General features: G+C 45.6%; 1 protein-coding gene across 2 annotated transcripts in view; it reads right to left on the bottom strand.

The window, feature by feature from the left end:
- Positions 1-25,335, bottom strand: part of LOC141577995 (uncharacterized) — a 110,036-nt gene that overhangs the window by 9,249 nt on the left and 75,452 nt on the right. For both annotated transcript variants that reach the window (XR_012507807.1, XR_012507808.1), the window contains exons 4-15: positions 24,026-24,213; positions 22,600-22,892; positions 21,245-21,420; positions 20,225-20,378; positions 19,020-19,487; positions 18,200-18,427; positions 15,983-16,124; positions 13,597-13,738; positions 10,553-10,860; positions 9,610-9,708; positions 4,729-4,834; positions 265-450 (exon numbers count right to left, since the gene is read on the bottom strand). The gene's annotated coding sequence lies outside the window, so the exon portion shown is untranslated. The remainder of the gene's footprint in view (positions 1-264; positions 451-4,728; positions 4,835-9,609; positions 9,709-10,552; positions 10,861-13,596; positions 13,739-15,982; positions 16,125-18,199; positions 18,428-19,019; positions 19,488-20,224; positions 20,379-21,244; positions 21,421-22,599; positions 22,893-24,025; positions 24,214-25,335) is intronic.

Genomic DNA, 25,335 nt, shown 5'->3' with positions numbered 1-25,335 from the left:
AAGCATAAAACCGTGGTCAACCAACACTGGCCCAGAATATCTTTTTTTTTTTTTTTTAAGTAAACCAGCGAACTCTCACCACACTGTTCAGCACCATGGTACTTTTTCTCAAGCCGACTTGTTTCAAAACACACACCAGCACTGGTCAAAAGTGAAGAACACAGACTGTTAGCCAGGCTGCTGCAGTTTGAAATTTCAGCTCCACACTTAACCAGCTGGGTGGCCTTGCACACCGAATGTCCTGATAATGATAATAATATGTACCTCAAACAGCTGTGGCGAAGGTTGAGTACTTTACTACGTGTAAAGTACTGAGAACAGCTCTGGCACTGATAGCTAGCTTAACATCTGCTGCAGTCACCACACTGACAGTTCAGTCACGATGAAGAGACGAGCATCCTTCTTGCGGAGCATACAACCTCTACCTGAATGTCGCACGGATTCTGCAAACTGAAGACAACAAAGCTCAACTCCCCCCAAAATAGAAGTTCCACTTCTATATTCTCCCACAGCGAATGCCACTGTCTCCCACCGAGTCAATCAGAATCAAGGCTCTGGGAGTCACAGTAGAGCTCTTTTCGTCCACAGACCACCTCACGCAAGTAACAGCCCCGCCTTGCTGATCCCACCTCCTGCAGAACTCTCGGATACCACCTCTCCTTCCCGCCTCCGTCACCACATGCCGCACTCAGACAACTGGAGCAAATCCCTAACAGCTCACTCTGTCTTTACCTTGCCCATCTGCAATTCTGTATTTCTTCAGTGAGATGGCTACAGTGGCCTTTCTAAAGTGCAAATCTCAAGTCTTCACCCCCCGCTTACACGTGCACATCACCTGCATTAGCTCTGCTTTTAGACCTCGGCCTCCGTCCCCTCCTTCACAGCACGAGGCCCTTAACTGACCCAGAGTGTATGACTGATAAACATCTGCTAAACACGTAAAAGGACCACATCTTCATGGCAAATGGGGTAACTTGTCTAAACAATTCATTAATCAGAATTTAAAATACATTCAGTTAACTCAATTATGTAGAGCAACTCTGTTCAGTTTAAAAGGGGGGGTGGATTATATCTGAAGGAAATAGTAGATGCTGTGCACAAAGACAGGAAACAATACAACCTGGTACTGTCTGCAATAGCAAACAACTGGAAATCTAATGTCAAATAATTGGTGCGGGGGTGGGGGGTGTATGCTTAAATCTGCATGTTAAAAACAAAAGAAAACTGGGAAGGAATATAAATAAATCAAAATATATGTGAAAAGAACTGAGATCCTTGATATACAAACAACTCAGGAATAAACAGTAAAAAGACTAAGGCCCTGCATCATAAGGACAGCCACTCTGGGCCCTAGTTTCCCTGCCTCCAGCAGAGGTGTTATTACACTAACCCCAGTCCCTTAGGTCTGTCACAAAGCTTAAATGAGATAGCAAAAGAAGACACGCAGAATAGAACCTGGCACGTAACAACCACTTCTTAAAAAAAATTAATTTTGATTTCTATTATCAGTGCTATTATTAAATTCTATGTTTAAACTTGTTTGTTATACATATAAAAATACAGAAATTAGAATACAACTTAAACAATTATCATCAACTGAACTTGTCAGGCAGGAATAATAAAAATTGCCGTCTTCCCAGAACCACCCCACCACTGATTCACGACCCCTCAGTCAATGCTGAATTCTCTCTCCCCCAAAAGTCATTAGCATCCTCACCTCCATAATCAGATTAGTTTTAACTTTATGTAAGTGAATTTGTTTAAACAAACTACAGTTTGCTCATTATCATTATTTTATAGTACCCCACTGTATGAACAGGTGACGATTTATTTATCCATTCTTCTTTCGACTGACATTGCATTATTTCCAGTTCAGAGCTATTAAGAATACTGCCACTGGGAAGATTTTTGTTATACGTCTTTCTGCATATACAGAGATGCTGTCCTTTTTGTTTGTTTGTTTTTTATCTAATTTTTCCCTAGCAGTTTATGAAAATTCCCTGTGCTCCACTCCATTCCTTCACCAACACCTGGAATCATCAGTATCTCTAATTTCAACCACAACAGTGTATTGGTACTCCATTGTGATTTTATGTGTTTTCCTGATGACTGTGAGCACCTTTTCATTTATTTACTGGCCACTTGTGTGAAATGCCCAGATTGTTTTTCCACTTTTCTATGAAGAGTCTTTTTCGTACAAATTTCTACATTTTTTAAAAAGTCTATTTTTTAACATATTTTGGATGTAAGCCCTTATTGATTACAGATGCTTTGCACTGTCACTCTCTTAATGTTATTTTTTTATGAATGTGATCTCTTAATTTTACCAATTTTTGATTTAAAGTTAGTTCTTTTGCTGTTTTAAGAAATCTTTCCTTATATCAAAGTCATGAAGAAATTCTATGTTATCTTCCAGAAGTTCAGTTTTACCATTTACACCTGGAGACGGGCAATGCCCTTAGATCTGATTTCTGTGTTTGTGATAGCAATCAAGTTTCACTTCCCCCAGAATGGACATCCAATTAACTAGGAACCAACTGTTAAAAGGACAAACTTTCCCCAATGTCCTGTAATGTCATCTTTATCATAAATCATATTCCCACATATGCCTGGATCTGTTTTTGGATTCTTTGATCTGCTGTATGCAGACTTACCTAGATTTCTTATGTCTTTGCCTAAGAACCAGACGTTGTCTAAATTATAACAGATTCAGAAGTTTAAATATCTAGTAGAGAATTTTGTTCTTCTTCAAGAATGTTTTGCCTACCCTTAGCCTTCTGTGTGTCCATCTATGTTTTAGAATTAGCTCATCAAATTCACCAAAATAAACAAACTCATGCTGGGGTTTTGATTGAATCTGCATTATCTCAAACAGTGCTGTCCAGCAGAATGTTTTGCAATGATGGATTTATCTGCACTGTTTAGTAAGTGACTACCAGCAAAACTGGGGACTTCAATAGTTTTTTTTCCCCTCTTCCCTTTGCCCTACTCTCCTTGCTGGGAACTCCAATACAGTGGTGATTAGCAGAGGAGATACAGGTGCTATTGTCTTATTCCCAATCTCAGAAAGAAAGCTTTCAGTATCTCTTCAGTATCGTGGTTACTGTAGGTATTTAACTGAGAATGACTATCAGGTTAAAGAAATTCCCTTCTAATCCTAGTTTGCTAAAACTTTTTCCTCAAACAGATGCTGAATTTTATTAAATGCTTTTTCTGCATCCATTGAAATGACATGAGTTTTCTGATTTACTCGGCTAATGTGGTGAACTACACTGATTGGTTTATGAATAGTAAGCCATACACTGTGCATTCCTGGAATTCAATTTGGTCATAATTATCCTTCTGTAGTAGATTCACTGGTGAAATCATCTGGACCTGGAGTTTTCTTCGTGGGTGGATTTTTCAATTAAAGGTAGTATGTCTTTAATATGACCATTCAGATTTTATATTGGAGACGGAGGAAAGAAAGAAAAGAAAAGAGGAGAGAAAAGAAACAAATGTTGGTGAGGATGTGGAGAAACTGGAACCCTCATATATTGCTGAAAGAAATGTTAAATGGAGCAGCCACTATAAAAAACATGTTAGCAGTCCTCCCCAAAGTTAAAGAACTACCTAATGACCCTGCAATTACACTCCTAGTTTTGAAGACAGGGACTGAAACAGATTCATACACCAATGTTGACAGCAATGTTATTCACAAGAGCTGAAAGGTACAAACAACCCAAATGTCCATAATAGATGACTGGATAAACAGAATGTGGTATATACATACAATGAAATATTACTCAGCCACAAAAAGAAATGAAGTTCTGACACATGCTATGACATGGATGAACCCTGGAAACACAATGCAGACTGAAATAACTCAGACACACAGAAAGTCAAATTTTGAGTGGTTTCACTTATAAGAGGTCCCTAGGGTTGTCAAATTCAGAGACAGAAAGCAGATTAGAGGTTGCCAGGGGTTGGTAGAGGGAAGAAAGGGGAGTTATTCCTTAATGGATCCCTTCCTAATTTGCAGTGGTGAAAAGAGTTTAGAAATAGTGGGGTTAATGTGCAAATTCCTGTAATTATACACTGAAAAGTGACTGAACTGGCAAATTTTATGTTGTCTATATTCTGCCGTAGTGATAAAATAAATAATAAAAGACACACAAATAAAAAGACTCCCTCTCCATCTCTCCAATTCCACATCCCATCCAACAAAACATTTACTAGTTTCTTGAGATCCTTTTACTGTTTTTCTATGGAAATACAAGCGAACAAACCCCATGATTCTAGCTCCAGAGACCTCCTCATTGCTTGTAAAAAACTAGTAATTCACCAGGTGGGTAGGACCAGCTTTCCTGTTTCACTGTGCACAGAGTACAGTGCTCACCATTTAAGCATAAGCTTTAAAGATCAAAACTAACTTTGTTTCCACAATAATTATCTCACTAATAAATTTTGTGGAAAGAGAACGTAATCATTTACCATACGTGGGTCATTTGTTCTGCCAAATATATGCCTGGTGTTGTGTTTCCTAGTTTTGAAACACATTTCACAAAAATCAAAGTCGTCACAGTACTTGAATTGAGATCCATTGATAGGAAACATCTCACAGCCATCACACCTATTTTTTAAATAGCCATTGGTTGATAAGAAAAACATGAGGTCATTTGTTAAACTTGATTCCAGAGAAAGCCATTCCTCCCAAACAAGTCTAGCAACATAAAAATAAAAACTCACGTGATACCAGGATGGACACTGGGTACCAACTCCATGTCTGATGAGAGCACAGTTCAGTGAGACTAAGGGAAGTTGACAATAACGTCTTTCTCATCGGCACTGACAGCTAGGACAGAACAGAAATTGTCTGGAACACCTCTTTCACCACTAAAAACTGAAAATTAAAATTAAAACTATACCTAACCACGTGATATTCTATTAGTTTTCTGTGTTGTACAGAAAGAACTTCTCTCTGGGAGAGACATACTAAGATACTTCTGGGTCAACTAACACATGATAGCAATCAGGCATTAGCTTCAAAATAATGGAAGCAGGGGACCATGGATGAACGGTTTGGCCAGGAGCTGACAACTGCTCAAGTCAGGTAATGGGCACATGGAGGCTCATTATACTATAATCTTGACTTTTGTATCTGTTTGAAATTATCCACTTATTGAAGGTTTATTTGTTTGTCTTTAATTACACCAACTAAAAACTCCATTCAGTAACTTAGGGAATAAAATTTGTATTAATAACGTTAAGGTATCTCTTGCCCTTTGGTGAAAGCTACTGAAAACATTAACTTCTAAACCAAGTTGTTATTTTTGAAATTTATCTTTGTTTTGATTTGTAAAGCTTTTAAGAATCTCTTAAGTGAAGCAAAATGTTAAACCAAAATAAAATGTTAAATAAGCCATTTGTTCTTAAGTAACTTAAGAAACTCTAACATCCCTGTCCACTGAGGAAGTACCAGCACTGCGGCCATTTCTAATCTAAGCTATCTGGCAGAAAGATGGCTTTCCACAAAGCTGAAACAAAACAAAGCAAAAATGGCACTGAAAGTGTTCAAGACAAAATAAAACCATGCATATATTTAATTATTTTTCTTGCAACTGTTAAAATGGACATAGTATGCCATGTGATTTGAAATCTCAACAATATCACATTAAATATAAACTGAGGAGAATTTTGTGTTTCCAGGTCTTAACACCCATCATTTCTACATTTCCATTTCTTAAACTCAGTCCTAAATTTTCATACAGCATTAATAAAAAGAGAGAACAACACTGAGGGAGCTGGCCATTTGGCAGAAGGACTGACAGAACAAGAACCCCAATATGAGACAAGGTCAGCCTGAGACTGTGACAGATTGAGATGAAAACAAAACCACTCTAACGTGTCCAGTCACATCCAGTCGAATCCCAACCACAGTCCCCTCCTGGCGAGTAAGACCGACTGCTTCCCTGCCAGGCATGACCTCATCCTGACTCAGTATTTCTGCCCTCCAGGGAATATTTATTAACACATCCATTCTTAGAATTACCCCAATTCCTTGAAATCTCCCCCAAATACTCAATGCGAACCCATTAGACTTTGTCACATTCACACACTTAAGGAGACACCGCATTCTCCATGGTGCATTCTCCCATGTTGCAGGGAGTTAACACACCTGACTCCTCAACAGCAGGGCTGCTCCTGGTCATGAGGGCACTGACAAGCAGAAGGACACTATTTTTATATCATAAGGTTTGCTTAATTCTTGTTTTTCCTGCCCTAGTTTACATCAGTTGATGAAAAGCCAACACCCAGCGCTTTCCTGCCTAGGTACTATGACCTTTCACAAGCCCCACATTTTACTGAGTCACAGACCCCCACTTGTATTTCAGTGTCAAGACTGAGGCTTTCACATGAACTTTACCACCAATCTTGCCTTTATATGAGGAAAACTTGGTGGAGGACAGCCTAGAGATTCCAATAAAAAATGAACTATAGTTAGCATTCATTTCTGGGAACTCTAAAGATCTCACTCAGAAGCAGATGAAGAATGTTCCTACCTACAAGTTCCACGTGAATGTACCTAACCCAGTAAGTGCTCCTTTCTGCTGCCAATCACACTGCACACTGAGGTCAATGTAATCCATCTCTATCCAATTTGATAATTTTGCCCACATCTCCTTCACAAACTTCTTCATCTGTTCAACAGCATCTAACCATCATTCCTACCTAAAATTAAAATTAAATGTAAAAAGTCTAGTCCAGTGTATAGATGAGTGATCAATTTTAATTTAATCAATCAATTATTCTATTTCTAAGGAAAGTTCCTCTAGCACCCAGTATGATCTCAAAATCATTTCTCAATACATAGAACCAGGGCTCTTTAGAAAGCTGCCTGTCTTGATCTCTGGGGGAGGAAATACGTAACATGAGCCTAGGTCCACGTGTGCCATAAAGCAAGGGAGCACTCAAAAACTAACGGCTCCACACAAAAACTACCAAAGCTGATAAATGAATTTGGCAAGGTAGCAGGATACAAGATTAACATACAGAAATCAGCTGCATTTCTTTATACTAACAATGAAATATCAGAAAAGGAAAGTAAAATTTAAAAATCTCTTTTAAAATCACATGAAAAACAAAGACAAAAAAAACTTGGGAACAAACCTGACCAAGGAGGTGAAAGACTTATATGTGGAGAACTACAACACACTGATTAAGGCAATCAAAGATGATTTAAAGAAATGAAAAGATATTCTATGCTCTTGGATTGGAAAAATTAATATTGTTAATATGGCCATACTATCCAAAGCAACCTACAGATTTAATGCTGCCCCTATCAAATTACCCAGGACATTTTCCACAGAACTAGAACAAATAATCCTAAATTTTATATGGACTCCCAAATGACCCAATGGCCAAAGCAACACAGAAGAAAAAGAATGAAGCTGAAGGAATAACCCTCCCAGACTTCAGACAATACTACAGAGCTACAGTAACCAAAACAGTGTGGTACTGGCATAAAAACACACATGTGGATCAATGGAATAGAATAGAGAGCCCAGAAATCAGCCCACAGACCTACGGGGTCAATTAATCTTCAACAAAGGAGGCAAGAATATACAATGGAGAAAAGACACTCTCTTCAGCAAGTGGTGTTAGGAACACTGGAGAGCAGCGTGTAAATCAATGATGTTATTTAGGACACTCCCTCACACCATACACAAAAATAAATTCAAAATGGCTTAACGACTTAACTATAAGAGAGGACACCATAAAAATCCAGAAGAGAACATAGGTAAAACATTCTCTGACATAAATTGTAGCTATGTTTTCCTAGGTCAGTCTCCCAAAGCAATAGAAATAAAAGCAAAAATAAACAAATGGAACCTAATCAAACTTACAAGCTTTCGTACAACAAAGGAAACTAAGAAAAATAAAAAGACAGCCTACGGGATGGGAGAAAATATTTGCAAATGATGCAAATGATAAGGGCTGAATTTCAAGAACATACAAACAGCTCAAACGGTTACCAGAGGGACAAGGGGGTGGGAAGGGTAAGTTGGGAGTCTAAATACTAACTACTAATTCTAATACTACTAGTTCAGATACTAAAATAGATAAATAACAAGGTCCTACTGTACAGCCCAGGGAACTACATTCAGTATCTTGTAGTAACCTGTAAAGGGAAAGAATGTGAAAAGGAATACATGCATGTGCATGGATGACTGAAACAATAAGCTGCACACCAGAAACTGACACAGCATTGTAGACTGACTATACTTCCATAAAACAAAAAAAAGATCAGTGGGTTCCCACATGATCAAGAGGAAAAATGGCTAAAACACACCAAATCCATAAAAGCCAATAAATTCATCATAATGATAATAGACAAAACAAAGGTTCTTGGTCACCTTTACAAGTACCAGGGCACCAATTCATCATTCTGAAAATTGGTAACGCAAGCAAGCAAGCAAACAAAAAACAGCCACTATTATGCCTTTCCTATATGAACTATATTATAGTGACCAGAGTTCATAAGAAAGTTTTTTTTAAAGGACACAACTCCAGCTAATAAATTTGGGAGGGATGACAAAGTTTGTGACGGATCTAGAAGGTGACATGAACAATATTAACAGAGAATAGATGGTGATGACCAGCAACGCTGCGTGCTGGCCCCTACGATACATTCCTGCTCAGGGGCAGCCTGAGCCCAACCACCCTGCAGCCCTCACTCTGACTGTACAGGAGACACAGAGGAGAGGGAGAAAGACTGTGGGCTGATGTAGTTTTAGCACAAATGAATGGCATGAAAAGGAAAAAAGGAGGGAGGAACTATTCTAGGTTAAAAAACACTTCAGGGACCTATCACCCAAATGTATGATATATGATCTTGTTAGTATCAAAATTCAAAGGAATTACTATAGAAAGCCATTTTTGAGAAAACTGGGAAAATCTGAGCAAGCATTAGCTATGAGATGACAGTGAGGAATCACTGTTTACTCTGTCAGGCAATGTTAGGCAACTGTCAGGTCATTATGTTAAAAATAAAAGCCTTATCTATATGAGATACATGTTGACATATTTACAGGTAGAATGAGATGACTTCTGGGACTTTCTCTGAAGTGTACTAACTAGAACAAAAGAATTAAAGCAGGAAAAGGAAGGATTTAAGGTTGAAAAAACATAACTAAATTTTTTAAATTAGATGGCAATGAGAATGATATTTTTTTACAAAAGATGGAGGAGTGTATAACTCAGTGGTAGAGTGTGTGTTTAGCATGCACAAGGTCCTGGGTTCAATCCCAGTGTCTCCATTAAATAAAATAAATAAATAAACCTAACTACCTCCATCTCCCCTCAAAAGCAAAAAATAGGCTGTGGAAGTGTCCAAAAGGGGGCTGACCGAGAAGCACAGGACCCTGTGCCATGTCACTACGGACAAACCTCCTTTTGTTCTGTGGTGCTGGCCCCCCCCATCTGCTGCTCCTCTGTCCTCTCTCCAGACACAGAGGCCTCCCTGCTGGCTGCTATGCCCTCCTCTGCCAGGTCTCTGATTTTCTGAGATGCTCACACATTTGTTGAATGAAAACCTAAGCCAGGCTCCAGCCTGAAACAACTACTCACCTGATTATTCTGTCTCACATACACAGCATAATCATCATCTCAGGAAATCAGCCTGTTTTTTTGTTAAGTCTGGCTCTCGGTTATGACAGCACCAATAGACTACAAAAGAGAAACACATTTTTTAAAATGGTGAACCAGATAAACCTACTTAAAGAAGTATATGAAATCTCTAATATTAAAATAGAAAGTGTGAAATATTATGCTGTGTTTTCACTGTAAAATTCTTCATTTTTACAAGATTAATGGCAGCAGCACAGTAAGCAGAACTAACCTCAAAACCTTAAAGTATAGAAAATTTCTGAGGCATTTCCAAAGCAATCCCATGAAACAACTCACTCAAATCAGAAGACAATGTGTCATATAAATAATGATTTTTAAGAGAGAGGGTATAGCTCAGAGGTAGAGTGCATGCTTAGCATCCTAGAGGTCCTGGGTTCAATCCCCAGTACCTCCATTTAAAAAAAAAAAAGATTTTTTAATAGCATCTTCTCTCGTGGCTACCCAACATCATTCGATGTTGGAACAAGGGTCTGTTTTAAAAATGAAAGTAATTAAGGCACAGAAAACCCAGGTAGCAGTTAGGAGCCTCCCCATGTGCCTGGCAGAACCAGAAGGGCCCCATGGGACAGTGTGGAGGAAATCAGAGCTCAGGACAGATGGCACGAGGGAGGCACTGACCACAGCATAGGCCGTGTCATTCACATCCTCCACCACCTCCTCGTCTGAACACTCCTCAGACCCCGTGTCTGTGTCCGAGAGATCCGTGACCTGCACGTCAGCATTGTCCAGCAGCCACCCAACCACAGCCTCCATGCCTAAGAGCAGGCACACACGGCGCCCCGTGGTGAGGACCACACACCCAGCTGCGCACGGCAGCATTTCCCGGGGGGCCCACAAATTGGTGGGCATGTGAAGTCGAACACCCCCATGGAAAACACAGTACCTGGCAAGCCTGCAGCGTTCCCAGGGGTGCCCGTGGGTGACTTGATCGCAAACTCGATGTTCCGTCTAGGGAATCCTGTTTCCATGAGCTGGACCACAACAGGCAGGGCAGGACCCAGCGACGGCTGGTGCGTCTTTGCTCTGATGGGACGGACGTGTGGCACGGGGACAGGCAGCGTGGCCCCACCAGAGCTTCAGGCTTCACACACGGGGCTTGCTGGGCATGTGGACCCCACAGCCAAACGTTGACACACAGCCAGCGAAGTGGCCTGCGCCAATGACAGCAGGGCTGGGGGCGGAGCAGGGAGTCTAGGAAAATGGAAATTACAGATGACTACTCCCAACTGCAGTGCAGAAGTGTATTTCTATACCCAGGCCTACCAGGTATTTTTAGATGAACAGATAAAACATGTAAACAAGGACAGAGACAACTTTCACAGCTTAATGCAGAGGAAAAACATGGTTAAAAAGCTTCTTTGGCACAGACAGAACCTACCTAGTAAATTAGCCAAACAGCAATGTCCGTTAAGGAAATTTCACAGCCCTGAAATCTGAGCTCTGAGTGGCAACAAGCTGAGGGAGTGAATGCAGAGTGAGGGGCAAGAGAAAAGGACCCCTTCCTTCCCCATGACCAGGCTGTGCCCACAGTCCCCTGCTACCTTCCACCTGTAGGACAGGCCACAGACAGCACAGAGCCATCCCATGTGCCACCAAACCAACCCCCAACTACTGAGGAGTAACAGAACCTCTCTGGGGGTTAAACATGGTGTAAAAAAACAAGAGGACTAAAGAATATTGGGAAGCAAATTGCAATGAATCGATGAATCCACACAACACTGGGGCCTGCAGCTGGGGACTGCCTGCCTCTGGACACCTCGCCCCCTCCCTGAACCACCTGAAACTCCCTGCTCATCTGCTCTACTTCTTCTCATAGCTCTGAGTCTCGCTATTTGTTTTAAACTGACCACGTGAGGAAGGATTAGGAAGAAACAGAAGACATCATTGAGCTTTCCAGGGCTTAGGAAGGGTCAGAATCCTAGGGTTTTGCTGTGAAGTCTGAATAACTCGGAAGTGACAGGCTTCATCCTAAAAGCTTGTAATCCAGAACCAGATCGAGTTAGGAGTTCCGGTTCTGGCAGTAAGAAGCAGACTAGACTAAGCCTCTGCTGATAATAATTGTGAATTCCCGACAGAGTACTTAAAAAAAAACAGTTTGAAGGGAGGCCCTGGAGAAAACAGGGACAGGTGTGACCCTGACCACAAGGAGGCCGGGGGCAAGCCGTGATGGGGGTGGCGCTCCAGGACCGCAGCCAGGGACCTGCCAGAGAAAGCAGAGGTGTGGGAGGACCACGAAGTGCACACACGGACTACCCGTGACTCCTTGGCTGACTGCAAAGCTGAGCCCAGCATAAAGGAACTGCAGGCAGGCCCAGGGCTAGGGAGACGGCACGAGGTCCCAGTCCAACCACGTTTGAGCGCAGTGGTCACGATGTAGAGGTTTCCACTGAAACCTCAGAAGACATTATAAATCCTGTAGAATCAGAGTCCAGGAACCAGGACTGATGGCAAAACAAAAATAAAGTGTCACCAAAAAGTCTAGAATCAAGCCTCCAAGGACTGAGGAAAACTGCCAGGCACTGAACTGTCTGCAAAAATAAAGCTCCGTGTTCTCCAGAGGAAGTTACAGAGCCCAGAGTCCACACAGTGTAATACCCAAACCACCCAGCACACATCAACGTTGTTTAGACACGTGTAGAAGTAGAACCAGTAACTGACTATAACCAGCAGTATAAAAACAATCAGTAGCAGACCAGTGAGTGGCCCAAGTGTCAGAATCAGCAAATAAGAAATTTAATATAGCAATCAGACATATGTTTAAAGATGTACAGGTATCAAGGGTGAAATGTGTTTTAAGTGACACAAAGGGTGAAGAGATGAGAACCATCAGGAGACCTGTAAAACTGTAACACAGGAACTGAACGGAAACGTGAGATCTGAAAGTATAAAGGATTCCTTGGATGGGTTACAGCAGATCAGACCCAATGAAGCTGCACACCTGATCTTTAAAACAGCTCCGTACAGCAAGCCAAGACACACAAACAGAAACTCACTAGCAATCCCCAGATGACAGCGGCAGTCTCAGAAAGGAACAGGAGGGCAGACAGGAAAAAACACCTGGCAGGGGCTTGAGTGACTTTAACCCGGCCTCTCACCTCAGGTGTTCAGACCTAAGGAGCAGCTGGCACTCGGTGGGGGTCACAGAAGGCCCTGCACCCTCCTCCCCAGCTGCCCCCGTGCCCAGCATTTCCCGCCTTCTCCCTCTGCACCCGCCGCTTCCTCGCTCTGGATCCTGGCTCCACGCAGGGTCTTGGTCTCTGCAGATCTCTACTAGGGTGTTTTCTGCCTGCCAAATTGAGCTCTCAAGGTTTAATTTTTGTCTTTGATGTTTGGTCCAGAATTTCTGATGTACTGCAAGCAAGAAGGTTTAAAAAAAGAAATCTAGTCCCCCATGTGGTGGGCCATGGAAGTCCCCATCATGCTTAGACCTGGTTAGGTGTCCCCTCGTCAGTGGGAAGATGCCCAAGTCCACCCCCGAGTACGCAGTGCACCACGTGCTTAGAAACAGGGTGTAGACGGAGAGCCTGGCTTCAACAGAGCAGCTCGGGAAAGGCTCTGGCATGAGCGAGACACACCAGCAAGAGCCATCTTCCTAGGCTTCACGGGGCTCTTTCAGCGACACTGTTTCCTGGGAAAAGATTCCTCCGAGAACACGTGAGCAATGGACGCATGCTGAATCCAGCGGACTTTTTCAAATAAATCACAGAAATTCAAAGTAGAATTAAACTTTAACTCATTCATTCTTTAACCAGTATTGTAACGTTCTATGACAAACATGCTTAACACCTACCTAGTCACAAGAATTATTTTGACATATTTAAAATTCAGACTATATCCTTGAGGAAATCTACCTACACATCTACCAAAAAACAATGCTGACAATCTCATGTGCTGGATAAAAACCGCCAAGGCTACTACTGACTGTACCTCAAGCTCCTGTTGGTCAAATATGGCCTCGCCGGAGATGGCTGGGTGGCCGAGGCCAGTGACTGCTGTCAGAGGATCATTGGGGGCTGCAGGCCTTCAGGAGACATGTCACTGAGGTCAGGGGATGCAGCTGCTCCATCATCTGAATTTAAAAACAAAGTAAGAATGACACTGCATTTTCAACCACAAACATCTCTTTACTATTTCTTTTTAACTTTTTTTTAAATTGAAGTACAGTCAGTTACAATGTGTCAGTTTCTGGTGTACAGCACAATGTCCCAGTTATGTGTATACATACATACATATATTCGTTTTCACATTCTTTTTCATTAAAGGTTATTATAAGATATTGAATATAGCTCCCTGTGCTACACAGAAAAAATTTTTTTTTCTAAAAAACATAGTGCACTGAGCATGTTAAACCAGATATATGATTTCTACCTCATCAAGTGTTAGCTAGCCAAAATCTTCAAGGCTTTTCCACTCCCTGCTTCCTGGCCTCTGTCCTTCTTTAGTTCTTCTGTCTGTCTCTTTAGAGCCAACCAAAGCAACCTCCCAGACTTCTGCCCTTGGTCCAGTTTTGGTCCCTTCTCTGCCTTGGTGAGCACTCACTGCTTCAGAAACGCCAGCTCTGAACACTCCCAAGTGTGCACCATGGCTCCAGGGACTGTTCTCTTTCCCCTTGTTCACACATAAACTGACACCAAATCTGAATGTGCCATGTGCTTAGGGTGATGTCTACTGTCTTCATCTAAGCAGCTCTGGGTGAGGTGTCTGGCACTTCTCATTTGCCCCGAGCCCACTGATACAAATTCAACTAATCCTCTAGTCCAGGGGTTGTAAATTTTTTTTGAAGAGCCAGGGAGTAAACAGTTTAGGCTTACTGACCACAGGGTCTGTCACAGCCACTCAACCTCCGCCGCTGAAGGGTGAAAGTGGCCAGAGATTACGTGTAAACAGGAAGGCATGGCTGTGTTTCTATAAAGCTTGATGAAACAGGTGGCTGTGGTGGTCTGGCAAGCCCTGTGCTGGACAGCTCCACCTGGAGCCCTTGCTCTGCCCCGAGCATGGGATGGTAACCCCGATTCAGTGCTGCTGTAGCTACTCACCAGGGTGGCCACAGAGCAGCCAGTCCAATTCCCTGGGCACGACTTAACTGACCTCTCCAGCTTTAGTCCCACGATCACTGATAAACCCTGCGCTCCTTGCTAAGCTCAGGACCCAATACTCACTGATCACGCCTGTGCTCCTACTGTCTCCTCCCCCAGGACAGGGACTCCTCATCACCCTACAACCATGGCCTGCCTCGGCCCTCAAAGGCTGCCCTCCCCAGCCCTCTGCCGCCAGCATCCCCGGGACACGTGTGAACTGTGCTCAGACATCTCACAGCACATGAGCGTGTACCCGGGACAGAGATACCTGGGTTCATTTTCTCTCCCCACCCTGACTCCAAAGAGTAAAAAAACCATAAACAAGGACTGTCTGGTTGCCCATATTTAGCACAATGTCTTTCAACAGTAGATAGTCCAAAATCTTTTCAGCTTTGGGTTTTTTCCTATTCAAAATGATATGAGCTCATTCTAGAAAACTAAAGCCATACAGAAAAGTGCAAAGGAAATAAAGTCAGCTGAAATTCTCCTGTCACTCTCTGTGGCAAATCTACAAATACACGTACACAGCAATGCACTTTGTTTTTTTTTATCATTTTCACGTTTCCATGGTAAGGGGCACACACATGCACCACCACTGTGAACAGCACCACGGCATGCTACCATTCCGGTACACCGCCTAATGATGGGCACTGAGGCATCTCCAGTTTTCAGCATAAAAACAAGACCAACCAAAAAAAGCCACAATGAGCATCTATAAATACATTTCCTCGTGCCTTTCCATGTGATCAATTCCCACAAGATGACTTGCTAATCAATGGATGTACAGATATAGATATGAGTGCACATGCATTTTAAAGTCTAGCATGTCCTCAGATGCCCAGTGGATGGCTGTACCAACTTAACCCCCCCCCCAAGCAGAGTGTCAGAGGAGCCCCACTTCGTGTGCACTGGGAGCCTTGTTAAAAATGCAGATCCTGATTTCTTAGGTCTGGGCTGCAGCCTGAGGGCCCACACCTCTAACAAGCTCCTATGTGCCACCGTCACTGCTGGTCCTGGGGCCGCACTTTAACCATCGAGGCAGCAGAGCACTGTTTCCCTCCCTCCCCTCGGGCTTTGTCTTTCTCACTTGCGGTCTGTGTTTCATCAGTTACTGGCCTGGTGGCACATCTTCCTTGTGCACGTAGAAGCCATCTCTAGTTCCCCTTTTACGGGCCACCCATATGTGTCCCTTGGCTGCCTTTCTTACAGGTCTGTAAGGGCTTCTAGAAAGTCACCTGCGTGAGCAGCTGCTGCGTCCTGAACAGCTGGCTGAGACAGGATCCGCCTGAGCTGGTCCTAGAGGGAAGGCAACACGCGGCCGCCTTCAGGACACACAGCGTCAGCTCTCGCCCCTCAGCAGGCCCAGGTCTCCTTGTCCTGGGGGAGAAAAGGCCTCAGCAGGGATGGCGCAGGCTCTCCCCTCAGCAGGGGTCGGCCTTGGGGAGGGTGCTGCCCCAAGGCACTCATCTGACCTTGCAAAGCCTGGCAGTGACGAAGGGCTCGCCCTTCCCCGGGCTGTGGGTGAGCATCCTCCACCCTGGGGTCTCCCCTGCCACGTGTTGCGTCGGGTCGGGGTGAGGACACGATGGTTTAACACGGTTAGGGCTATGTTAGCTACTGCTAGTATAATCAAGTGTTTCCCAAGTCGCTGAAGTTTCATCCAGACACCTATGTCATAAATAACATACTTTCACCTTTTCTTGCCAAGACTCCTAAAACACAATTTTGTCAGATACTCACGACATACAGTTCTCTAACGTAAAGATCATGGCACTCTGTAGGATTGTAGAGCAGGCAGATAGCTAGATATGAGCAGAGAAAGGGGGACACAGGCCAAATGGCAGGAACTGAGCAGAAATGAGGGGCATGGGGCCAAATGCAGGAAACCCTACATCATGTAAGCACCAGGGGTCCCTGGGTAGAAAAGAAAGGCAGGAACCTCAAGGCTGAAAAGCAGTCTCACATTTTAGAGTGACAAGTGGCCTGGAGGCTGACAAAGAAAGGTAGGAAAAGGCAGGAATCTCCAGTGTCCCAATACAACCTTTTACTCATTGTGCCTTCATTTCCAGAAAATTGGCCTTGCAGATTACAAGTACCCATTATGCACCAATGCCATGACACTTCCAATCTGGACTAAGTAAGAACAAACATCCTTCCTCCCTTCGGGAAGGTGGAGTTGGGATGAAACCAGGAAATATGACCCCAAACCCTTCACTTCCTAATGAATATTCCACCCATTCAACTGTCCTCTATATAACCATCTTGCCAGAGAAACTCAGCACAGCCACTCACCTGAGCCCGCCTGTTCTCCCCTTAAGACTGTGCTGTCCATGCCTTAGTAAATCCTCACTTCACTTTCTTAACCGCCATGTCTCATCTGAATTCTTTCTGGGATGGTTCAAGAACCTACACGCCGGTTACATCTACCGGCAACAGGATCTTATCTAATCAAATGACTGCAGTGACGTCCATGGGCCAACTGAGGAACAGACCCGGGAAGCTGCCACAAAGATGCAGGCAGGCAACAAGGAGAGCCAGGCCAGTCGCAGCAGCAGCATCCAGAGCAGGACACGCTGGAGGCCACAGCAGGCAGCGTGGGGACATGGGGACTGGGAACATGGGGACATGGGCACGGGAGGAGCCAGAGGTGACTCTGGGGCGCCGAGCTCTAATACCCAGCAGACAGGGTTATTCACCGTGACAGGAAATGCTGGCTAAGGGACAAGGTTAGCTGAACTGTGGACATGCTGTGGTTTACATGCACCTGGCCCTCCAGCCAGAGATGAGAACTGGAGAGCCATCATAAATGCTGTGGCAGGAATTACAGAACTGGGGAGAAATGGGTGAGAAAACTCAAGAAGAGTGGGCAGAATGAGCCACAAGTGACCGATGCAATCACAGGGATATCTAACGTGCAAAGAATAGTCAGGGAGAAGAATTCTGAAAGGACATGTGAGAGGCAACATTAGGGAACTGGAGAGCAGCACCCCAGACCAAAGGCGGAGCTGGAGCAGGGCCGGCCTTGGTCTCAGACAGGCCGCCACGGACCACAGACACAAAGCGAGGCAGGTCCAGGCACACAGGCCCTGCCGGGTCTGGCTGTGATGAGACCCGGAGCAACACTCAAGAAGGGCAACTAGGCTGGGGGGCCTCAGCTGGGGGGGTCAATGTGCAGGGAGAGAACACAGACTTCTCTTCAAAAAGCGTGTTCAGAATTAATGCTGGCACCGGGAGGTGGGGAGGCCTGGGGGTTCTCTGGGTGCCACCCCCACCACGGCATCATTCTTGGTGTCACACACACTCATCACCACGCCCGCTGTCACTCAACCAGTGGTCAGTCCATCTGAACCCAAAGGCTTCGGCAGTGACTGACCTGCTCTGACAAAACAAGACGTTGTTCAAATAATTCTAGTTAAGATGCAGCTCTTTCATCAAGAAGCGCGTGTACTGACCTGCAAAACCCTGCTTAGGTGATTTCTTTATTTTGTGCTTTTCCAATTTGCTGCCAGCGAGGTTCACCAACTGAGCCCAGACGGAGAGCCCGGGCTCTGTGAAGTGCAAGTCGGTGCTGCTGAACGCCGGGTGGGGAGCTGAAGAGGGAGCGCAGGAGCCTTCAACGTGTGTCCAGTGTGCAGAGCACACGGACGTTCTGGAAGCTGTCAGAGCCACGAGTCTTAATTCTGAAACACCACATGTAGATGTAAGTCTTTCTACATCTGAAAATAATGTTACAAGATGACACTGGAGGCAAGACAAAGACTTACATGTACAGTAAATAGAAACTAAATTAATTTTTTCTTTACCAGCGTGTCAGCAATAATTACATCATGGTGGTGGTTACTAAATTTTTAGGTATTATCTACAACATGCACATATTCCTGTAATTATCAAAAACAGTATTTTATTGAAAGATATGCTCAGGTCTTAGTTGGGTTACATCAAAGTAATATAAATCACTTTCTCTGTGTATCCCTAATTCACAGGTTTAACATGACACCAGCTGCCACACAAACCATGTCACTCAACATGATTATTATGGATTTTGTACATGAAGAAAGCTCATTTAAGGGAATCATTTTCAGGGTTTTTTTGAAAGTTGAGCTGTTCGATAAGAAATAAATTTCATTAATTCACAGTTTAAAAATAATGAAAACTAACTTATCCTTCCACAGTACCTTCTAAGTAACTAATGCCCTTTCATGTCTTTTCGAGGCTAAAATAAGACAAATGAGCTACTAATCTATGTAATCCTGTGAGATAGGTCCCACTCACCACTGGAGTGCGAGGTGAAAAGGAAGAAAGGCAGACGGGCTTCCTGAATTTGGATGGCGTCCTAAAAGGCAGACGTAAACGGCCAGAATCAAGTTCTTCCCACTTCACCCAGGAACTGAACACAGGTTCACTACCAGCTTCAGCTGGTTCATGGGGCACGCACGACAGACGCACATGTCACAGAGCTGCATGGTGATCCTGCCCTTCGGGGTGATGGGAGTCACAGTGCCTTCTCCAAACTCCTTGTGCGTGACTTGTCCTTCCAGGTGCAACCAGCTGTCGATGCCTCCGCCCACAGCCAGGACTGCCATGAAGCCCCCCACCTCTGGGTCCTCAGAGTCAGGAAACTAGCCCTTCCACAGGGCCTAGCGCAGACAGACAGCAAGCTTGGGGAGCGGAGTCCAGGGCGCTGCCTGCTTCTTACACTTACAATTAAGCTGAATTCATTTCTAGATTAGTTTCTTCACCCTTTTTTTCCAGGAACAAAATATTTAAAAATATAGCTTTGAATAAAATGCAGTGTTTAAGGGGGGAAGGTAGAGCTAAAGTGTGAGAGCACATGCTTGGCACACACAAGGTCCTGGGTTCAATCCCCAGTACTTCCACCGAAAAACAAAACAAACAAGCAAACCTAATTACATACCCCCTGAAAGAAAAAACAAAAAAAACCCAAAAATAAACAGAGCCTTTAAAAAGGGAATTTCAAAGGGAAATCAACATCCTACAGGGAAACCCCAGCAGAGGTGAAAGGCACACGGCCCCCACCCCCTCGGCTGGCTTCCTGGCACCCCCGCCTGCTGGGGAGCCTGCCAGAGCCAGGCGGTGCTGCTGGGCACCCACCTTCTACAAAGAAGCACTCGGCACAACCTTTGCTTTTAATTGACCTCCATCACGTTATTTTCAAGGAGAAACTACTTCATGGCTATGTTACAATTTCACTGACTCGGTGGGAGAGGAACAGGGGACTTTCAAATCAGCTCAAAGGACTTTCTTTTGTCTTTTTGTTTTTTGTGTGTGAGGGGAAGTAATTACGTTGATATATAAAATAAAAATATGGAGGTACTGGGGATTAAGCCCTGGACTTTGTGCATGCTAGGCACCCACTCTACCACTGAGCTCTACCCTCCCAAGGTACACTTTACACGTTAAAAATCTCTAAAGCACGTGTAGCAACTCAAACTCCTTAAGGAATTTCATCCACTCACCCTCCCTGTGCAGTAGGGAGACAACTCACAATTCCAACAGCAGTTCTCTGTGAGGGAACATCCTACTGGTTTGAAATCTCACGTTTTAAACATCCTCCATGAGCTCATTCATATTTAATCTGTGTCCTAAGTTCCCAGGCCAAGGCTAAGAAGTCTGCAAAGCAGAATGAGAGGAAGAGGTTTCCATGAGGTTTATCCAACTTGACTCTGACCTGACCATGACCCTGTCTGCTCCTCCCAGGGCCCCACTCGGGCACCTGGGGCTTCTGCTCCCTCCTGGCTGGCAGTGACCCTGGGGCAGGGCGGCATCCCGTGACCTGCTCAGACCCCTGGACCAGCCGCTCTTCCCCAGCTCCCACGGCCCAGCCCTCCTGCTCTCCCGGCTTCCAGGGACACCGCCCTTCAGACCCATGCTCACTCTCACACTCAGTCACTCTCACCCAGACACATGCACGGACACTCACACCCCAGCACAGTCACACATATGCCTGCTCAGTCATTCACACACCCAGTTACTCACACACATTCACTTGTTCACTTCACATTCACACCCTCATAGACAAACTCACATGTACAAACTTACATATGCACTCAAGCCTGCACACACACACACACACACACACACACACACTCGCTGTGCTTACTTCCACCTCTCCACACGTAACACCCTCACATCCACATACTCAAACACTTCAGTGGGTTGAACTGTATCCCCCCAGAGTCATCTTCACCCAGAACCTCAGCTGTGACCTTATTTGGAAATGAACTCTTCACGTGTATAATGAAGGTAAGGACTGAGATGACATTATACTGCATTAGGATGAACTCTAAACCAAATGAAAGCCCTTAGAAGAGGCAGAAAAGGACAGGGGAGGCATCCAAGCGAAGATGAGGCAGACACTGGAATGCTGTGGCCACAAGCCGAGGAAGGCTGGGAGGACACGGACACACACACACACTCGCACACGACAGCCTCACAGCCTGGTTCTGACTCTGTGGCCCACAGCACTCCATGCATACCTGTCTTGTCCATCCTTGCCCTCTCCACCAACGTGTGCAGCAGTCCACGCAGTCTTGGTGGCTTCACTCTGCATGACTTCAGCATGGGCTCCAGCAGACAGAGTTTGCAGTAAATTAACAGCGCTAGTGAGCATCATTGCAGTGGGGTGAATGTTCCCTTCAATTTGTTAAAGCTTCTGAAAAAAAATCAAAATTAGAAACTACACTCCCAAATAAATGGGAAAGTGTCTCCACGTGTAACTTAAGGGATTTGACTTCACATTCTTCTTTTCTTACTTTGGAAAGGGAAGCAGCTCTTTATATTTGAAGATAAAATTCAAGGTCCACTAAATAAACACCCTATTCAGCTCCATCCCTACACCTCCTTCAAAGGAATCAAGCCTTTTAAATATTTTTTTAAAGCAATCTCAGCATACAGCTCAGAAGAACTAAAACAATTATAAAAACTCACTTCTCAGAAAAACAGCTCATCAAATGTCAAAAGCTGGTTGTTAATGAGCTGGCTGTGCGCAGGATGAAGATGAGGTGGCTGCCTCCATGGACACGGAGCTAGGGGCACACTTGTCCAGGCCACCTTCCTGTCACTTGGCCAGCCCTGCTCAGGCCGACTTCCTAAGTGAAGCCCCCTGGCAGAGAGCTGGGAGGAGGCGCACTTGACCAGGACACTGTCAGATGCAATGATAACATAACCTGCACTGACCCAGGCAGGGCCACGTGGTGTCACACACACTACTCCTAACCTGCCAAAGGCAGACGTCATCCGTGTACATCTGATGTGCAGAGTGGCATGCACACGGGGCGGGCACGGAGCACTGCCTCTGACACCTTCCACACCATTTTCTCTGATGAGCTCAGCCTCTTGGGTTTCCTCTCCTAACCACAAAAGTGACTTCTGAAGCCTGCCCGTGCTGTGCATATAGCTGACATTGGAGCCCCAAGAAAAATCGCTGGCCTCCTGGATGGTCTCACCAAGATCTCAACATCCCAAGGTCTGAAAAAGTCCTGAAGCCCTCCTCCCACACCCTGCATCTCCTTAACCTTGCGGTCACGCTAAACTCCCACCTCCACTTTCCCTCAGGTAGTAAAGTACTAACTTACTACTCGACACTACATGCCTGACAGCAGGACCTCAGTGGGTAAGGTGACAGAAGGAAAAAGGCATGCTCTGGCATGGCAGGGTAACACCCACTCCTCCAGGCACTGGCTCACTACCTCAGACCCTAGCTCAGGGCCCCCAGAAAGCCCACCAGTGGCGAGGACACAGACAGCCCTGCCCTCTCCCTCCCACCACACTGTCTCCAAGGAAAACAGGAATCAAATCCAACAAAATCACCGGGGGCCGGTTTAAAACTGACCTTCCAGGGAAGCCTGGTCTACAGAGCTGCTCTCACTCCCAGATGAAAGGATGGCCGGCCAGCATGTGCCCACAAGCTTGCCAGGCCCCCCGGCACCCACCGGAGTCATCTTCTGTGTCCAACTCCTCTGCGGAGGGCTGCGTGGAGGCCAGCAGCTCCGCCAACTTCAGGTCCTACTTCCCCTCCTTTCCCATCCTGTATGAGCTGGTGTTGCCCGTGTCCCTCTGGACCATGATCCACCCATCCTCTCCAAGTTCACCGATCACACAGCCAAGGCCAGGAGGAGGTCTGTCCTGGGGAAGCCGAAACAGAGACTGGTTAAGAGGGTGCGGGCCGGTCTGTCACATGAATATGGCCTGTAAGGGTGGCTGCAGCATTGGCACAGGCTGCGTGTCCGTAGAGGGCTCCAGACCCGCTACAACACATACGGCTCACGCCGTCACCACGCAGCTCACACCATCACTGCACAGCGAACGCCGTCACCACACAGCAAACACTGGGGCTAACTTGCCCGTGCTCCTTTACCGAGGAGGTAGCTGGGAAGGTGTCACCTCAGTCGGCATCCCCTCTAAGCCAATGCGGAGATGAGACTTTCCAGCCTGGTCCTGCCGCCCTGGTCCTGCCGCCCTGCTCCTTGGCCCCAAGATCCCTCTTGGGGCTTCACGAGGTCAGAACCTCAAACAAGCACCACCACCGCCTCATTCCCGCTCATTCTTCAGTTCTTCTCTGACCCTAGAGTGAACCTTCACCTCCCATTTCTATGAGTAAAAGCTGTAGGATGCTGCTGCCTGTTCTGGACACCGATTCTGAGATGATTCTCAGGAGGCGCGTGCTTAAGAGTGAGGCTGAGAACACCAGGACGTGAGAAGGCGGCTTCGCATCATAGGAGGGTGAACGTAGTCCTGCGCGAGTGGCCAGGGCAGTGGTGCAGGGCCCAGCCCCTGACCTCCACCCGGGGTGACCCTGCAGAGATGCGGGAGGAAGGAGCTCGGGGTAGAAGACAAAAGGTGGGCACCCCCAAGCCAGCGCCTGCTGCTGCCTGGCCGGGGCGCTGACAGGCACGTGGCCATCAGCTCGTAGAGGCCGCACCAGATCTTTCTCGACCCGATTACTCGGATGAGGTGCGCTCTCTCCTGCTCGCTCTCTTGTTTCGGGCTGCGCCCCTAGTTGAGCCCACGCCAGGAGTTCTCTGAAAACAGTCCCCACTCCTCACAGACCTGATCCTGATCGGGGCCCCACAACAGGCCGCTGCTTCTCCCTCCTTGTTTGGAGCCTCTAGTCACCTGCCTCGGAGTCAGTACTTTGTCATGGGTCAGTCACACACATCCTGAGAGAAGGCAGGTACTGACCCCAGGTTCCACCCAGCCAGGATGTGCAGAATATGACTAACATGTGGCTCATGTGTTTGGGTCAAATCTCTAAGCACCTGATCGCCTCATTTCCAGTCCACGCCTCTCATGACCCTGGTTCCGATCTTCGTCACAGCAGCCAGCTCCGGGCCAGAAACCGGGAGCTGCACCGGGGCTGTTTCCTTCCGAGTCTCTCCCAGAACTGTAGCGGGAGCTCCTCGGGCAGACGTGTTCACAGCTTCTTCAACAATATCACAGCTGGGGCCTGTCAGAGCACCAAAAACAGCAGCTGAGCCAATCAGGAGTCACAGTTTCCTAATCTTAATATATTTTTTTAAATAATTATTAACTATTAATGAGGATAGTAACGTTAAAGACTCCATAGTGTATTTTTTTTTATCAGTACAACAAATACTATGAAAAACTTACTGATGAGAATTAAATTTTGGAAAAGGCAAGGGGAGGACAAAATATCTAAATGTATATCAGAAGTTGTAAAAGATGAAAAAACTACTCAGAAAAGACATTTACTCTCTTTCTAGGGATTACGCCCTGCTCCAAAAAAACCAAAATGCTCTAAGTTAGAAAGACACACACTGAGGGGGAGGTCAGCTCAGCGGCAGAGGGCACACTCAGCACACAGGAGGCAACGGGTTCAACAAGCCCTGGTACCTCGATTAAAATAAAGAAACCTAATTACCCCCTGCAAAAAACAGTAAGTAGATACAGATAGATTAAAAAAAAAAAAAAGAATAGAATATTTAAAAAAAAGAAAAACGTGCATCACATATTTTTATTACAATAGAAAAAAGATAACCACCTCACCGTCTAACAGTGAGACATGAGCCAGCTTTAATTACGGTACTGGGAACAGACAAGCTAACAGAGCAGGCCCGAGACTGCTGTCCTTGGAAAGGCCTGCTTGCAAGGCTGCCCTCCGCTGGCCTCCGATAACCTGGATTTTGTGAGGGTTCCAACCATCCCCTAACTGCCAAGAATGCGTCCCTGGGCCTCAACTGTCTGCACAGACCACATGGTTCCAGGCTTCCTTCCAGGGGTCTGGAACTTACCTGAGCGCCAGGCAGACGTGCCTACACGACCTGCCTCAGTGAAAGCTCAGGGCACTGAGTCTCCCCACTGTGCCCGCGAAGACGACACTTCACATGTGCGGTCACAGCGCCTTGCTGGGGGGATGAAGGGCATCCTGTGCGTCTCCCCTGGGAGAGGACATCTGTCTGGTTTCTCCCAGACGTGGCCCACATGCCTTCTCCCTTTGCTGATTTTCCTTTCTTCTCTTTCACTATACTAAATCTCAGCCCTGAGGATGACCACATCTAGAGCCCTGTGAGGCTTGTTAGCGAATCACTGAACCTGGGAGTGCTCTCAG

The sequence above is a fragment of the Camelus bactrianus genome, chromosome 6 (genome assembly GCF_048773025.1).
Source record: "Camelus bactrianus isolate YW-2024 breed Bactrian camel chromosome 6, ASM4877302v1, whole genome shotgun sequence".
NCBI classification, from domain to species: domain Eukaryota; kingdom Metazoa; phylum Chordata; class Mammalia; order Artiodactyla; family Camelidae; genus Camelus; species Camelus bactrianus.
Note: the sequence above shows the minus strand (reverse complement) of the source record. Positions and strands in the feature narration are given on the sequence as shown.